We start from the raw sequence: 15,623 nt of genomic DNA, 5'->3' as shown, positions 1-15,623 counted from the left end.
ATGTGAGCTCTACCCCCTCTGAATCTGAATTCAGTATGAAACGTAACTATGTCTTAAAAGACAAATGAGGCATTTGTGTATAGTCTTACCTGCCTAACTAGTCTGTGAGGGCAGAAACTGTTATCACCCTCATCTTTATATTCCCCCAAACCCATCACAGTCATGCAGCAGATGCTTAATAATTGTGTAAGGCAGTAGAAGAAATTTCAGCCTTCGCGGGGTAAGCAGAATACTATCTCTTGAAGGCAGAGACCTTACATGCAACATCCTCTATCATACCAGGCTTCCAAAAACATAACCTTTAGTTACTGCTTTTCAAAGCCCTTATGTTATAGGTCATATAACTGCATTTTAAGGGAAGAACTATTTGAAAGTGTTAATAAGCCACTTCAGAAAGATCTGTTCCCCCACATACTTTACACTTCTCAATTTGAAGAGCTTCCAATACTTGGCCACTAAGTATTCAATTTTAAAAATATTAACCATTTATGAAAAGTGATAATTTCAGCCACCGATAATTATCTATTTTATGAGTAAAAACAAGTCACATAAATAAAAGAATGCTTTTCTTCTTTAAAAGGTCCATTTCGCTTGCATAATACATACAGAGACTTAACGAGACAGGTAAAGTGGGTTTATACATAAGCATGAACTCTTGCAGAAACCTGCATACAACTGTACACCAGGTATTTCAGGCAAAAGAAACCAAAGAGGGGGAAGATACTTTGGACGTTATCCTTTTACACTATTATTACCAACAACATTTTAAGGCAGGAACTCAACATTTTGCACACTAGCTACACAAAAAGATAAAAACCAATCAAACAGAAAAAGAAAGCCACATCAAGCCCCTGGAAAATATTTTATCCTGGAAGAGTAAAAATGTCAAAATAACAGATACTTCTCTTCTTTGGTAATGAAGGTTTCATATAATCGCGGGAGCAAAGGGGGCTCAACTCCGTATCGATGGAGCAAAGAAAGGGCTGTGCACAAGACTAATCATTTAAAGCCTGTAAAAGCAATGGGCAAAGTACAAAAATTTTTAAATGTCTAAAGGATGAAAGGAGAAGGTCCAAGTCACACATTAGATAAGGACTAGTGAAAACTGCAAGGTCACTGGGACCTACCAGGTCACAAAGCTGGAGGTGGGGGTTGTGTTGGGCGGGGGGGAGGGGGGGGGGCTGCAGAGTCAGTAAAGAACCGGGAGTGATAAAAACATGTCAGAAAAAGACGTTCTAAGGCGGGGAGTCCTTGGTTTGGGACGGTGGAACTGCGAGGAAAGTCAGGGCACTGGGAGTAAGTCCATATATTAGGGTTTTTTTGGAGAGGTGTTAGAGAAAGGAAGGGAAGGTAGAAAGAAGGGAAGGAAGCTTGAGAACTGCGGCTGCCGAGTCACGGAAACACTTTTCTCCGCTCCAGTATGATTAGCTCAGGCCTGTGCCAGGGCCAACTCGGGGCAGGACCCGTGACCCCACCCCAGAAAACTCCCAGCCCCCGGGCTGGAGTCGGCAGCCAGGGCGGCGCGGACGGCCCCCGACTGCCCTCGAGGGTCCCGCTCCGCGGCGGACCGTGCCGGGCTCAGGGTACCGCCGCGGAGGCTCCCGGCCCGCGCCCCCCGAGCCCCCGTCCCGCCCGCGACCCCCGCCCCTAGCCCAGCGCCGCGGCGTCCTTACCCGGCGCGAAGCCGTCGGCTCCCGGCGGCCCGGCGGCCACGGCAGCGGCGCCTCCTCCACCGGCGGGCGCCCTCACCCTTCCGTGCCCAAGATCGCCATCTCGCAGCAGGCGCGGCGGCGACAGCCACCCAGGAGTCGGCCCCGGCAGCCCAGGCCGCCTGCACCCACTCGGAACCCGCTTGCCGCGCTCGCCGACACCCGTCCCTCCCCCCACCCCCACCCCGGCCACGCGCCACCTCCGGCCGACCCCACGCCTCCCTCCTCGGGAGCGCGCCGCGCCCGGAGCGCGCGCCTCCCTGCCGGCTCGACCCCGCGTTCTGCGCCGCGGCCTCCTAGAGCCTCCAACTCCGGACCCGGAATCCGGCTTCCCGCGAGCATGCGCAGCGAGGGAGACCCGAGGATGCCTTTGAAAGACTCCGCTTCTCCGGGTCTTCGGAGCGGTCGAGGGAGGGGGAGAGCCAGCCAATGGGAGGGAGGGGGCGGGGCCTGAACCTGTGGAAGGGGAGGGGCCGCCGCCGAGATTTGGGAAGAGGCTTCAGTAAGTCGTGGTGGGTGCTGCTGACTTGACTTTCCGGTTTGCGGCCGGACCCGCGCATGACTTCCAGTAAGGTCCTTGGGGCACTGGCGTTCTTTTCTTGAACGCTTTACGGCAAAAGGAGGCTGTTAATAAATACTCCTTGACCTAGCTGAGTGTTTGCGTTACAACCCATTGCAAGAGTAAATAATTGCATTTAGCAGATGGTCATACCAGAAGAGTTCCAGTCCACTTGTACTGGTAACCAAAACGTTCACTACCCCAACCCCACAAGAGTACGATGATAAAACTAATACTGAGCAAGTGCATGTGTCTGTGCAATTAATGAATACAGCAGTTCCATAAAGAAGGGTCTATTATCCCCATTTATACAAATGAGTCAATTAGCCTGGAGAAGAGCTCTTGGTTCTGTGCCTTGCTTTTAGAACCAAGGCCACCCTGCAAATAGAAATCAGTAATGACCACGTTACTCATCATATGACCTGTTCCTCTACTTCAGAGAGGTAATAAAGGTCATCCAGCATGGATTTCTACAATTTTTGCCCAGCTGCTTCACCCAAACCCCACAAATTACCTACACCCACACCCAAGCTTACTAGTTTTCCTCTATCTCAGGCTGGCTGTCCCTGCTCCCCTCCAACCGAAACTCTCCACTGACTGCTCCCTCCTGTAAGGCCCTCCCTGGCATATCTTTAATCTCATCCTTTCTGTTGGGTACAACTCTTCTGCATAACATGTTTAAGACTTTTCTGTATGAATCTTTCCCTTGACTTGTAAACCTCTTTCTAGTTCTCTCTCTTCTTCCGTCATAACTAAGCCTTTGAAAGAATTATGTACCAAGAACATTGGCACTCCGTGAATATTTGTAGGATTCAACAAATGTCTCTTGACTGAATAAATGCAAATGCACATTCTCTTCCTCTCCACTCCATCAGTTTCTACCCTCTGACTTCCTACCTGGATCTGATGCACACTGTATCCACAATGATTATTCTAAAACATACATCTGAGCCCATCACTCCACTGCTTAAAATCTTTCATTGGCTCATCAGAGCTTTCAAGACAAAGGTTAACATGGTCTTCAAGGCTTCTTTCATGCTCACATGCTCTGTCTCTCCTGTTATGACAAACTCTTCAGAGTTCCTGATTGTGCTCACTCATCTCTACTTTGAAGGGTACTGTTTCCTCTAACCTTTCCCTCACCTTTTTGCCTGTCCAGCTCCTTTACAAATAAATTCAAGAACACGCTCCCAAGTGCACTCTCAGACATAACCTATGCATACCCAGCAGAGGTCTGCGCTCCATCTGCAGAGTGCACACATGCCTCCTCCCACTTCCCGCTCTACTTCCAGCTCTCCCAAGTCCTCAGTTTCTGCCTCAGGTGAGCTCCATTCAGAAGTTCCTCATACTCAACTAGGCCCTTACGTTGACAGCAAACATTGGACCAGCCTTTCATTATTAAATATTTCTTTGGTGTTCAAATGAACACTATTACAAATATCTTTTCATACATCATTGCCCATGTCCTTACTTACTGCCTTAATTTACATCCTTAAAAGTAATCGAAGGTGTGAACAGTTTTAGCCCTCTTGAAACATAGTGGCAAGTTACCTTCCAGGAAGAACTTAGGCCTAGGTTCACACTGCCTGGGATAAAAACCCAGCTCTGCCACCCAGGGCCAGATTCCTATTTTCATGGATCCTAGATACTTTTACTTTGTGGGCCTCTTCTTCCATAAAATAATATTTAAAATTATATTTATAACTGCATTGTTATAAAGACAACATACTGATATTGTACATTAAAACATTTTCTTCAACCTAAGCATTCATTTTTTTCTTTCTGATTTTAAAAGAAATTAAAACATTATATGGGCCTCTAAAAGTATGGTGAGCCTGAGGCACTGTGCCTATCGTGGCAGTTGGGTAAGTCAACACTTCTGCCACCTATGAGCTATGAGGTTTGGCCAAAGTCCTTAATCTGTGCCTCAAGCAGAAAATAGGTATAATGCTACCATATGATGTTGTAGTTAAAAGAAAATGAGTTGCTACAAATAAAATACCTAGAACTATGTGGCACATGATCAATAAATTACTGATATTATAATTGTCATTCTCAATTGTCCCACAGCACTATATGAGAGTATGTGATTGTCCTTCTTCCCTGTGCCAGAATCATCAAGGTATATTCTCATCTTGGTATATTCTCATCACAGGGCAAATATGGTATCTCATTGTTTGTCCATTGTCCATTTTCTTGCTAGGATATTCACAAAAAGTCGCTTTATACAATGTAGATATTGATCTAAAATAAAATTATTAGTCTTTTCCATTTTTGTTTTCTTCTATTATTTTTTGCTTCACAACTTCATTGCCATCCTGAGATCATGTCATTTATCTGCCTTTACTTTTTTCTACATGTTTGATAATTTTGCTTTATCCATTAAATAATTTAATCCTTTCAGATTTATTTTGGTGTGATGATCTACCTTTTCTTTCTCTAAAGAGCTCATGGTCTCCCCCAGCTCATTTGTTAAAGAATCTTTCTCCAACTATGATGGTTTTAAAATATGCCCACAAATTCATCAATACTCCCCCCTTCAAAAAGTGGAGTTTAATTCCCTTTCAAATGAATGTGGGTTGTACTTAACGACTTATTTCTTTTTTTTTTCTTTCATCAGAATTTTACTCTCAAGTAGAAACAGGATTGCAATGCCATTACTCTGAGTTCATTCTCTTCTCCCACACATGATTACATAAGGAAAGTGCACTAGTGACTTATTTCTAATGGATACAATACAGCAAAAGTGACAGTATGTACTTTCCAAGAGCAGGTCTTAAAAAGGTATTGTGGCTCCTCTCTACTCTCTCTCAGATCACTTGCTCTGAAGAAGGCAGTTACCGTGTCATGAAGACATATCAAGTAGCCTTATCAGACGCCCACATAGCAAGGAACTGAATATCTTGCCAACAACCAGCAAGGATATGAGGCCTCCTGCCAATCTCCATGTATATGAAGCCGTCCTGGAAGTGGATCCACCAGCCTCAGTCAGGCTTTGGATAATACAGACATCTTGACTGCAACCTCATTAGAGACCTTGAACCAGAAACCCCAACTAAATCATTCTCAAATACCTGACCCATAGTAACTGTGAGGTAATAAATGTTCATTGTTTTAAGCCACTAAATTTGAGGGATAATTTGTTATGTAGCAATACATAATAAATACACTAACCCAGTGGTTCTCAACTGGGTACTATCTCGTATCCCAGGGGACATTTGTAAATGTTGTGAGACATTTTTGATTATCTGAACTAGGGAGCTGGGGGAGATTTCCACTGGCATTTTGTGGGTAGAGGCCAGAGAGTGCTAAACATCCTTCAGTGCACAGGCCAGCACACACACACACACACACACACACACATGCGCGCGCGCGAAGAATTATCAGATCCAAAATGGCAATAATGCTGAAGATGAGAAAACCTTCACTAACCTGTTTTCCCTGCACCTTAAACTTCCTTTCTTTCACATATACTTGTTTCATATTCTTTGCTCATCTGGTTGCTGCTTTACCGTGTTTTACCCCTGGTCCTAGGCAACCACCAATCTGCTCTCTGTCACTAGAGAATAACTTTACTTTTTCAAAGGTTTGGTGTAAATGGTATCAGACAGTGTGCACTTTTTCGTGTCTGGCTTCTTCAGCTCAGCATACTTTAAAGATTCATTCCTGCTGTTCTGTGTAGCAGTAGTTGCTTCTTTTCTTATTGCTGACTATTATTTCTATTGTATGGATTTGCCAAATTTTTTTATATTTGTCTTATTGCTGAACATTTAATTTGTTTCCAGCTTTTTGCTATAATGACTGAAGATTCTATGAACATTGGGTTAAAGGTCTTTGTGATGACATATGTTTTCATTTTTCTTGGGTAAATAATGCCAAGGAATGGAATTGTTGGATCACATGGTAAGTATATATTTAATTATAGGAAATTGCCAAACTGCTCTCCAAAGTGGTTGTGCCATTTTACATTCCCACCACCAATGTATGGGAGTTCCAGTTTTCTATTTCCTTTCCAACACTTGGTAATGTCAGTCCTTTCTGATTTTAGCCATTCTAGTAGATGTGTAGCAGTAAGTCACTGTGTTTTAATTTCTATTTCTCTGATAACTAATGATGTTGAGCATCTTCTCATGTGATTATGGCTCATTTGTATATTTTCTTTTGCGAAGTGTTTGTTCACATTTTTTGTCCATTTCAAATTGTTTTTGTCTCTTCAGTGTGTATTCTATACACCAATCCTTTGTCAGATACATTTGTTGTGAATCTTTTCTCTCAGACTGTGGCTTGCTGTGGTGGTCAGCCTCCAAGAAGGACCCCACTGATCTTGGCCTCCCAGTGTCTATACTTTTATACAGTCTCCTCCCCTTTAGAGCGGACCCATGTCAGATTTTCCAAGAGGAATTGTGAAAGTGATGGCATGTGATTTCTAAGACTAGGTCACGAGAGTCATTGTAGCTTGCATCCTGCCCTCTTGGATTGCTTGCTCTAGAGAATGTCTTTGGGAATATCCATGCAGAGAGGAACTAAGACCTGTTGATAAACAGCCAGCAGCAACTTACCAGCCATATGCAGCATCTTAGAAATGAATCCTCCAGCCTCTGTCAAGCCTTCAGATGACTGCAATCTCATGTGACACTCCAAGCCAGAACTGGCCAGCCAAGCAATTCACATATTCCTAATCCATAAAACCTGTGAGAGATAATAATTGTTTATTGTAGTTTTCAGTCACTAGGCTTTGGAGAAATTTTTTACACAGGAACAGTTAAACTCGCATTTCATTTTCTCAACAATGTCCTTTGAAGAACAGAGTTTTTATTTTGCCAAAGTTCAATTTATCAACTCTTTGTCTTGTGACTCATGCTTTTTATGACATATTTAAGAAAGTTTACCTACTCCTATAGAGAAAAGATTTTTAAATATGTTTTCTTCTTGAAATTTAGTTTTAACTTTTTCTTTTGGGACTATAATACATTTCAAATTAATTTTTGCATAAGGTATGAGGAAAGAGTCAATGTTAATTTTTTTCTAAATGGATATAATATTGTTTCAACACCATTTGTTGAAAAGACAGTCCTTTCCCCCCTGAACTAGCTTTAGCAACTCTGGTGAAAACTCAGTGTCTATTTTTGGACTCTTTAATCCATTCCATTTAACTATAAGCCTATCTTTATTACACTGTATTGATTACTATAACTTTAGAAAGTGTTGAAACCAGGAAGCGTAAATCTTCCAAATCTGTTCTTTTTCAAAATGATTTTGACTCTACCAGGTTCTTTGCATTTCCACATGAATTTTAGAATTAGCTATTTAATTTTTACTTTTGAAAAAATACCTCCAGGAATTTGGGATTGCTAATATGTAGATCAATTTAGGAAGAACTGACACATTAACAGTACTGAGTCTTCTCATCCATGAATATGGTATAGATCTCAGTTTATTCAGGTCTCCTCTAAATTCTCTTAGCAATGTTTTGTATTTTTGATAGTACTGGTATTGCATATACTTATCCTTAAGTATTTTATGCTTTTACTGCTATTGTAAATGGATTCTTAATTTCATTTTCTAATGGTTCATTGATAGTATATTTAAATACACTTGATTTTTTTATTATTGGCCGAGTGTGTTGAGACCTTGCTAATGAATTTATTAGTTCTAGTAGTGTTTTATAGATTTCTTGGGAGTTTTCATGTTCACTATCATACCTCTGCAAATAAAGAGAGTTTTACTTTTTCCTTTCCATTCTGTATACTTTTATTTACCTTTCCCATTTTATTCCACTGACTAGAACACACAGTATAATGCTGAACAGAAGCAGTAAGAAAGAGCATCCTTGCCTTGTTCCTGATTTTAAGGGAAAGCATTCAGTGTTGTACCATTAAATATGATGTTCTCTCTAGATTTTTTGCATATGTCCTTTGCCAGGTTGAGGAAGTTCCCTTCCTTTCCTAATTTGCTGAGAGTTTTTATTATGAATGAGTGTTAAATTTTACCAAATGCTTTCAAGGGGCATCTACTGAGATGATCTTATGTTTTTGTTTTTGTTTTTTTTTCCCTTTTAGATTGTTGAGATGATGGATTAAATTGATTGATTTTCAAATATTAAACCAACCTTACATTCTTGAGATAAACCAAACTTGTTCTTGGTGTATTATACATTTTATAGGTTGCTGGGTTCTACTAGCTAAACTTTAAAAATATTAAGAAATCCAAGTTCATTGGGAATACTGGTCTGTAGTTTTCTTGTAATGTCTTTTTCTAGGTTTGTTATCAGGGTAAGTCTGGCCCAATAAAATGAGTTTGGAAGCTCCTTATCTACTTTCTGAAGAAGTTGTATAAGATTTTTATTATCTATTTCCTAAAGGTTTGAAAGGTGTTTTCAATTTTTAACTTATTTTTTGTTGAAGTATGGTTGATTTACATGAACGCTTTCATCAATGAAGCTATCCAGGCCAGGAGTCTCCTTTTTGAGAAAAATTAAATTATGAATTTAATTTTGTGTGTCGATAAAAGACAATTTAATTTTCTATGTCTTCTTGTGCCAGTTTTGGAAATTTGTGTCTGTCAAGGTTTTTTTCCATTTCATTTAAGTTGTCAGATTTATTCGCCTAAAGTTATTTATAATATTTATTATTCTTTAACATTTGTTTAATATCTGATGTCTCATTGTTTATTCCTAATGTTAGTATTTTATGTTTTCTCTCTTTTTCACTTGATAAGCTTAGTTAAAGGTATTTCGTTTGATTGATCTTTTCAAAAAAGAAGCTTCAGTTTCATTAATTCTATTGTCTGTTCCTCTTTTATTTATTTCAGCTTTTTACATTATTGCCACATTTGTACTTACTTGGGACTTATTTGCTCTTCTTTTTCTAGCTCATTAAGGTGAAAACTTACATTATTCACTTGGGATCTCATTGCTTTTCTACGATAAACATTTAGAGCACAGATTTCCTTCTGAGCACTGCTTTAGATGTACCTCCAAAATTTAGATATATTTTATCTCAATTTTCATTTAGTTCTAAATATTTTCTGATAGTCCTTGTGATTTCTTCTTTGACCCAAGAGTTATTAGGAAATCTGTTGTACATTTTCCAAATATTTGGGAATTTCCCAGATATCTTTTTGTTATTGTTTTCTAATTTAACTCCATTATGGTCAGAGAATATACTCTAGCATTTCTGTCTTTTCAAATTATTGATACTTGTTTTATCCCCCAGTATTCTTGGTGAATTTTTCATTTGCACATGAATAGTGTGTATTCTCTTGCTGGAGAGAGTGAAAATTTTTCTATAAATGGCTATTAGGTCAAGTTGGATGATAGTATTGTTCAAGCTTTCTATAGTTTTACTGAGTTTTGTCTACTTGTTCTATCAATTACTGAGAGGAATAAAGAAATCTCTATAAATCTAGATGTACTTTTTTATCCTTTCAGTTCTGTCAGCTCTCAATTCATGTATTTTGTAGATGTATTATTAGGTGTTTACACATTAATATTGCTATATAGTCTTTATCATTACATAATTTCCCTCTTAATCTCTGTTAGGGTTACTTGTTCTGAAATTTAATTTTTCTGATATTAATATATCCACTCCAGATCTCTTATGATTAGTGTTTGTGTGGTACCTTTTTCCATCTTTTTCCTTTAATGATTCAATGTCTTCATATTTAAAGTAGTTTTCTTGTAGACAGCATTAGTTGAGCCTCGATATTTTAGCCAGTCTGGACAATCTCTGCCTTTTTTTTTTTTTAATACATCTTTATTGGAGTATAATTGCTTCACAATGCTGTGTTAGTTTCTGTTGTACAACAAAGTGCATCAGCCATATGCATACATATATCCCTGTATCCCCTCCCTCTTGAGCCTCCCTCCCACCCTCCCTATCCCACCCCTCTAGGTCATCACAAAGCACCAAGCTGATCTCCCTGTGCTATGCTGCTGCTTCCCACTAGCTATCTATTTTACATTTAGTAGTATATATATGTCAATGTTACTCTCACTTCGCCCCAGCTTCCTCCTCCCCACCCCATGTCCTCAAATCCATTCTCTATGTCTACATCTTTATTCCTGCCCTGCTACTAGGTTCATCAGTACCAAATTGTTGTTGTTTTTTTTTTAGATTCCATATATACACATTAGTATACGGCTTTTGTTTTTCTCTTTCTGACTTACTTCACTCTGTATGACAGACTCTAGGTACATCCACCTCATTATAAATAACTCAATTTCATTTCTTTTTATGACTGAGTAATATTCTATTGTATATATGTGCCACATCTTCTTTATCCATTCATCTGTTGATGGACATTTAGGTTGCTTCCATGTCCTGGCTATTGTAAATAGTGCTGCAATGAACATTGTGGTACATGTCTCTTTTTGAATTATGGTTTTCTCAGGGTATATGCCATTTACCTTTTAAATTTTCTTTTCTATTTGTACCATCTTGTTTCTTTTTCCTCTTTTCCTCCTTATTTTCAATTAGACAAGTAGTTTTTAATGTTCAATTTTATCTCCACTATTAAGTTACTAGCTGTAGCTCTTAGTAGTTTTTTAGTGGTTGTCTTAGGGTTTATAGTATGCATCTTTAATTTATGCAGTCTAACTCCAGATAATATTACACCACTTTGTGTTTAATGTAAGAAATTTACAATGGTATACTTCCATTTCTCCCTTCCTCTTCTTAGTGCTATTGTTGTCATAATTATTTTAAGTTCAGCACATATTATAACCTCTATAATATATTCTTAGCATTTTTGTGTTAAATAATTATCGTTTGAAAAATTAAAAAATGAAAGAAGTTTTTTATATACCATTTCCAGTGATATTCACTGCTTTGTGTGGATTTGAATTACAAATTGATTTCAATTTCCTTCATCCTAAAGGACTTCCTTTAATATTTCTTGTAGTAAAGTTCTACTGGCAATAAATATCTCTGATTTCATTTGCCCAAAAAGTTTTATTTCACCTTTCATTTTTTAAAGGAATTGTTTTGCTGGAAAAAGAATTCTAGTTTGATCACTTTTTTTCTGTCAGTTCTTTGAAAATGCCATACATTGTCTTCTGGGTTGGATAGTTTCTGATGAAAAGGCTGCAGTAATTTTTTTTCTTTGTAATAATGCACCTTTTGTTGTTATTATTTCTTTTAGATTGTTTTTTTCTTTATCAGTGGTTTTGAGCGACCTGATTATTATGTGTTTTTGTGTAATTTGCTATGTATTTACTTTGCATAAGATTTGATAAACTTCTTGAATTGTGGGTTTATGTTTTGTTTTATTTAGAAAAGTTTTGGCTGTTGTTTCTTCCAATGCTTTTTCCTGCCTCCTCTTTCTAGCTCCTCCTGGGACTCCAATTACATATATTGTAATTAAACATATATAAAATAATTTAAATAATTACTACTAATTTTTTCCCGTAGGCCACTGAGGTTCTGTTTTTGTTGTTGTTGATATTTCAACTTGTTTATTTCTAGAGGTTTCTTTTTTTCCTGTCTGCATTTCAGTTTGGATACTTTCGATTGCTATATCTTGAATTTCACTGATTTTTTTTCTTTTGTAGTATCTAATCTACTATTAAGACCACCCAGTAAAATTCCTACTTCAGATGTTGTATTTTTCAACCCTAGAAAAGTACATTTGGTGTTTTAAAAAAAATCTTCTCTTTTCCTCTTCTTTATATTCATATTTTCCTTTAAATACTTGAACATGTTTACGATAGCTCTTTTGTCATTCTTGTCTGCTGATACCATCATTTATATCATTTCCTAGTTTGTTTCTATTGTCACATTATTCTTCTGGGATGAGAAACATGTTCGTGCTTCTCTGCATGTCTAGTAAATTTTAATTGCATGCTGGACATCATAAGCGTGAGCTTGCTGAGTTCTGGGTTTTGTTTCTTTATATATTTTTTTAAAGAATGCTAAACTGAAATTTTGTTCTGTTAGCTAGATTACATGATAATTGTCTAGATTTTTTTTGAATACATATTTGATTTAGAATGCAGCACTAACAGCATGATGATAAACTGTCACAGATTTGTATCAAGAAACACACAATCTTTAAAATGTGTTGTTTTCACAAGTAATTTAAGTACAGCATTATTATTATTTGGTACTAGAGTCAAAGACAACATTTAGATTCTTCAGTGTTGGGGTACTTAGTAACATCAAAATGATTGTCTAGTTAGACAGAGGAAAGAAATTCATATGCAGTTTCTTTTCTTTTTGCCAGTTCCCTTGCAGAAACTCCATCTCCTCTCCTGAGAAATCATTAATAAGGAGAACTCCAACAACCTTCCAGGTCTTGTTCTTGATTATAACAGGGAATGAATTGATCAGATGACTGGGAATACTATAGAAGTTGCCATAAGAGATAATACTCATGGACACAAATTATCCCTCTGGGATTCCAAACCAGGTGTCTCTGATGTGGTCACAGATGGCTTTTGCAGCCGCCATTGCACTGGATAGGTTTCAAGCCTTGATGACAGCAGTAGCACACTGCTGCACAGCCGTGATGAATTCTCCCTTGAGCCAGCTGTCATCTTCCAGAGCTGCATAAGTACCATCTTCCTTTCCTTGCAGTTTCACCTTGGCATGGTTGACATCTGGATACTGAGCTGAGGAATGGTTTCCCCAGATGATGACATTCTTTACATCATCAGAAGTCACATCAAATTTAGCACCAAGTTTAACAGAGCAGTTCAGCTCGGTTGTGATCCAAAAGAGTTAAGCAACAAAAGTTCTCCTTGGGGACGGACTTGAAGCAATCAGGCCATTGGTATTGGCTGGGTTTCCCACCACAATAACCTTAACTGACTTCTTGGCATATTTCTTCAAGGCTGCACCCTGGCATTTGAAGATTTTCACATTTGCTTTGAGTAAATCTTTCCTCTCTGTGCCATCCCTTTTTGGCATGGAGCCCAAAAGAATGGCTACAACCATGTCTTTGAGGGCAGTCTCTTCTTTATCTGTTGTGATGACATCTTTCAGGAGGGATGGGCAGTCTTGCAGTTCCATTAGGACACCATCCAGGACACCCATCATGGGAGTAATATACAATAGCACAAGAATTATAGGCTGGTCTTTACCAAAGACAGATCCATTTCCAATAGTGTGCAGCAGTGAATATGCAATTTGACCAGCTGCTCCAGTCACAAGGACTCTGATTTGTTCAGAATTTGTAGTCGAGAGCCTTCTGTTTTCAAGGGCTTTGTGACAAAAACCCTTAAAAACACTGTTGACATGATTGGGAACTGCATGGAAAATTTCAACACCTGCCTCGGCTAGATTCTTTTAAGTCTTGTTTTTAAGCTTTTTTTGGTGGGTTGATTTAGAGTACACTGTACTCTGGGTATTCAATATGGAATATTCCTAGAATCTGGCTGGCCAGAGCTCAAACATCTCCAAGTTCTTTGTGAGCTTTGAGAATCATCCACTTTACAGCTTCCTGGTCCATTTTTTATGTAGTCTTGGAAGGATTCGCCCTATGATATGTCACTGAGTATTCAGCAGCAGTCTCATGGTGACTCCTATGCAGGATTCTGGGTCTCATTCTTCATGTTGTTTCTCCTCTCCAGTTCTTTGCTCTACAAAGTTCAGTGATCTTCCCAAACTGTGTTTTCTGTCATATCAACTCAGGGGGTTAATTTCACCTTAGTATCCATTCAGTCTTCCTCTACTACTGCCCCAGCAGCAGTAGAATTCCCAAGCATAAGTTATTCTGTCTAAAATAATGCTCTGGGGCCCCAGAAGTTCTATCTATGTTGGTTTTTGGTCCTCCATATCCAGTAGAATGATCTCAGAAGGTGGGGTGATCTTGGTACTCAAAACTACTCTGCCATGAAAACTCCAATACCTTCACTTTTGGTGGTCATTTCACCAATATTATTTCCACACTCTTTAATCTTTTCATAATCTGGAAAGTGGATGTTAGATCAGTCTCACACAAGCATATGTTTCCATGTATGCATGTATACAAACACATGTATATACACACACACATACTTATCAAGGACAAAGTTTATTATCAGTAGCTGTTTTATTATCGCAATAAAACATAGTAATAATGACTAAGATTTTTTTGAGACTTTATTATGAACCAGGAACTGTGACAAATACTTTTATTTTCCTCTTATGAAATATGAAGCTTAGAGAATTGGGGTAATTTGTACAAGGTCATACCTTAAGTAACAGGTGAAACCAAGTTTGAGTACAGCAAGTTTGACTCTAGAGAAGGAATTGGTAAACAATGGCTTGCAGACTGCCACCAGTTTTTGTAAGTTTTATCCCAAGAGAGCCAAGCACATTCATTTTTGTAGTGTCTGTGGTTTCTTTTGAGCTACAGTGGTAGAGTTGAGTAGTTGCAACATAGACTGAATGGCAGCCAGAAATATTTACTATCTGTCCCTCTACAGAATAAGTTTGCTGACCCTTACTCTAAATCATGAATTAATTACTCTCTAATTTTCAAGGCCATCTCCACTGTTACCTTAAGGTAGTTTTTCATGTCATTTTGCTGACCATGGAAGTTCTCTTCATTCATATCCTCTGTTTTCAAAGTATACTTTTCAGCATACCAAAAATAGCCCATCATTAAGAGCTATACCACTCACTTTCAAAATGTCTGTCTCTATCCTCCAGAATAGAAAGTTTTTGAAAGCAGGTGTTTTGTCTACTGTGTTCACTGCTGTATCACCAGTGCCTAAGACAGAGCCTGACACACTATAGGTGCTAAGCTGTATAACTTTTAATGGATGATCCTTTGACCATACAAATTACTATTTGATTAAACTCAGATAAGACTCCATCCTTCCCTAGCTGAACCAATAAGGAAAGGTGGCTTCTTTCATATATGCTTCCTTTCCCATTGATTCATAAGGCTACTTTTCTTTTTTTTTTTAAATCATGGGCTAAATTACTACATGTACTAGTTAAATCAGTTGTCAGTTGAGGCTGGTCCACCCTTTGATATTTAAAGAAAACCAGTTCTAACCACTCAGCCAACATCCTATGAGAAGTCCAATCTCCTTTCCTCCCTCCTACAACTTCTCTGAATTTTTGAGAGAATCTATTCAACGGCCTCTTCGGCTGTGTGAATCAGCTTCAAATTAACTTTTGGTTTCACACATATCTCATCCCACATGGCTGCTGTCTTCTCTGCCCCACACTAGACGTGAATCTCAAGACTCTTTTTCTTGGACTCCTTCTCAACACCCTACCCCCTCAAAAAAAACTCACACACATAAGTTGTTCTTTGTATGTAGCCTTCTTCACTCACAGTTAGAGGAAGACAAAGCGGATTTGCATGCAACAATGCAAACAACTTAAAGTCTCTAGAAATTCCCTGCTTTCAAAAAGGCTTCA

General features: G+C 38.6%; 1 protein-coding gene and 1 pseudogene across 2 annotated transcripts in view; both read right to left on the bottom strand.

Moving 5' to 3' along the window:
* WWP1 (WW domain containing E3 ubiquitin protein ligase 1) overlaps positions 1–2,055 on the bottom strand; it is a 114,328-nt gene extending 112,273 nt beyond the window's left edge. For both annotated transcript variants that reach the window (XM_061172200.1, XM_061172201.1), the window contains exon 1: positions 1,674–2,055. The gene's annotated coding sequence lies outside the window, so the exon portion shown is untranslated. The remainder of the gene's footprint in view (positions 1–1,673) is intronic.
* Positions 2,056–12,378: 10,323 nt separating this feature from the next.
* On the bottom strand, positions 12,379–13,319 carry LOC133077225 (malate dehydrogenase, cytoplasmic-like; annotated as a pseudogene).
* Positions 13,320–15,623: the final 2,304 nt, after the last annotated feature.

This window comes from Eubalaena glacialis, chromosome 17 (assembly GCF_028564815.1).
Source record: "Eubalaena glacialis isolate mEubGla1 chromosome 17, mEubGla1.1.hap2.+ XY, whole genome shotgun sequence".
Classification (NCBI taxonomy): Eukaryota; Metazoa; Chordata; class Mammalia; order Artiodactyla; family Balaenidae; genus Eubalaena; species Eubalaena glacialis.
The sequence above is the reverse complement of the archived record's forward strand: the minus strand, read 5'-3'. Positions and strand labels throughout refer to the sequence as shown.